Here is a 2,795-nt window from a genome sequence, read left to right as displayed (position 1 = left end):
ATTGCTTGATTTTAAGTGTTTTATATTGTTTCTTATGTTATTTTTGTGTTTTATAGGGTTGATTAACTAAGGATCGGAAATGAGAAGTAATGCTGGAAAAACGAACAAATTTGAGCTAAGCGACGGTCCGTAACTCATGTTACGGACCGTAACGGTGTCCGTAACTCATGTTACGGTTCATTGAAACCATCAGTGTTACGGTGAAGTGTTACGGTCCGTAACTCATGTTACGGTCCGTAACATGTCACCGTAACATGAGCTAAATTTCCAGAGAGTTTCAATAAAATCTTCAGTGTTACGGTTTAGTGTTACGGTCCGTAACTCATGTTACGGTCCGTAACATGAGCTAAATTTCCAGAGAGTTTCAATAAAATCTTCAGTGTTACGGTTTAGTGTTACGGTCCGTAACTCATGTTACGGTCCGTAACCCTTCACCGTAACATCATCCAAAATTCCAGAGAGTTGCCAAGTAATTGTCACCACTTACGCTTCAGAAGGACGGACCGTAACACAGGGTACGGTCCGTCGCATGGTGGCCGTAACGTCGAAGTGTTCAAATGACGAAATGAAGGACGGACCGTAACCTGAGTTACGGTCCGTAACAATGCGGCGTAAGGGCATTTTTGTCCAGAAACTTGGCGCGATTTTTGGCTCTATAAATACATAATGTAGGGTTTTAATTCATTATTCAGATTTTATTTTAGAGGCATAAACCCTAGATTTTTAATCTTGAAGTGATTAGAGCATTTAAGGCAACAACTTCACTCTCATTCCATCTTGTATTAGTATTGTAAGTGTATTATGTTAATCTTTAAGCTTTTTCTGTCAAGAAACATTATGAGTAGCTAATTTCAATTCTAAGGTTGTGAATCCCATGATGGGTATTATGTGAATGGGTTTCTATTATTGATATATGCATAATGGTTGTTGTTATTTATTCTATCTTTGTGTTGTAACGTTGGGTAATGATTGCAAGCATTAGCCGAAGCCATTATATTGACTTTTCTTGGGAAAGAGAGTCAATATTGGTAAGATTGAATAACAATGACTTGAGGCGTTAACCCTCGTTTAATAGACTAACTTAGGAATAAGAATAAGTCTAAATTGGCATTATTGGTCGCTCTTCGATTGTAACTCTTTTATATTCGGAAGAATCATAAAGAGGAAATACTGCTTAACTGTTGGGAAACATTAAGAAGTCTTTAAGAGATCAAGTGCATATTCTTAGAACAACCATTAGAAGTATATCACATTGAAATCCGAAGCATAATATCTAATCAAATTGGGAAACACAACCTTAGTCTCTCTCTCATATTAATTACATTCTAAGTCAAAGTATTCAATTACATTATTCAACAATCAATTCAAACTATCCGGAATAGGATTAAAGCATTTAAAGATTGGTATCGCATACGATTAGTACTCTTTTCTCTCCATATTCCCTGTGGGATTCGACCCCAACCTTGTTGGGTTACTATATTTGACAACGTCCGCTTTACGCCATTAATAGGTGTAATTTGAGCGTATCAAATTTTGGCGCCGTTGCCGGGGAATACGGTTCAGAAAATACTAATTGTTGTGTACTATTCTTTAAAACTTTTTCTATTCCATCACACCTCGTTTGCTGTTTTAGTGAACCAGGTGAACATGGCTGGAAGACCCCATCGCAATCAAGGGAACCAAGGGGGGATCCAAGTGAACCATCCTGCACTAGAAGAAGAGGAGGATGAGAATGTATTTGCAGAATTCATCGACGAAGCTGATTATGCTTCTGCTGTAGTTCCCCCGAGAACAGGAAATGCTAATTTCAAAAATTGATAGTTCTATCTATCAGCTATTGAAACTTGAAGGCTATTTCCGAAATTCTTCGGAAGACTGTCCACTTCGACACCTAAAGAATTTCGTGCATGTATGTTCCCAACAATCTCAAGGTGTTGTTCCTGCTGATGCACTGCGACTGCGGGTTTTCAAATATTCATTAGCTGGCCAAGCTAGGGAATGGTATGAAAAGCTCCCGAGCAATACTATTCATACCTGGAATGAGCTGGCCAATATCTTTCTAAAAAAATGGTTCCCACCCAGCAAAAAGGCTGAGCTTCGGGATAAGATTTTTGGGTTTAAACAACTTCCAGGGGAACAACTATATGCTGCATGGGAGAGGTTCAAATATTATCTAGCTCAATCTCCGAATCATGGATTTCCAGATGCAATTCTCACAGAGAAATTCTACAAGGGGCTAGATACAATGAATCAAATAGCTGTCAACACTGCAGCTGGGGGATGCTTTATGGACAAAACCTTTGTCAACATCACCCGGTTGCTCGACAAGCTTACTACCCATAATCAAGCCAGGCATTCGACTGATAGCGAATTCCTATCATATGGTAGTCCCTCTGTGGTTGCGGTGGCCAAAGAAAATCATGAGCGAGATCATGCGTTCGCTCAACTGCAAACCACCGTGGATTTATTATCCAAAAGGCTTATGGAGAAAGAGGCCAAATGTGTAAACGTTATCGATGAGATGCCACCTCATGCTCCCGGAATGTATCAAGTTTCTGACGAAACTTATCTTGAGGGGCAGCCACAATATGAGGATGCGAATTATGTCAATAACTCGCAAGGGGGTTATCAACGGCAAAACTACCAAGGTTCCGGTAATCACCCATGGCAAAGGCCTCAACAAAATTACCAAGGACAGAATTATGGAAGAACTGATCAGGGTAATCCCAATCAAGGGAATTACAATAACAATAATTATGGCAACAAGAGCTCTAACCCCTACATTCCACCTAGGG

The 2,795-nt window shown here is 39.6% G+C and overlaps 1 non-coding gene across 1 annotated transcript; it reads right to left on the bottom strand.

Moving 5' to 3' along the window:
* Nucleotides 1-2,092: 2,092 nt before the first annotated feature.
* LOC132638900 (small nucleolar RNA R71) lies at nt 2,093-2,199 on the bottom strand. Its single transcript, XR_009581960.1, has one exon. It is a non-coding gene; the product is annotated as a small nucleolar RNA R71 (small nucleolar RNA).
* Nucleotides 2,200-2,795: the final 596 nt, after the last annotated feature.

The sequence above is a fragment of the Lycium barbarum genome, chromosome 4 (genome assembly GCF_019175385.1).
Source record: "Lycium barbarum isolate Lr01 chromosome 4, ASM1917538v2, whole genome shotgun sequence".
In the NCBI taxonomy this organism is placed as follows: domain Eukaryota; kingdom Viridiplantae; phylum Streptophyta; class Magnoliopsida; order Solanales; family Solanaceae; genus Lycium; species Lycium barbarum.
The sequence above is the reverse complement of the archived record's forward strand: the minus strand, read 5'-3'. Positions and strand labels throughout refer to the sequence as shown.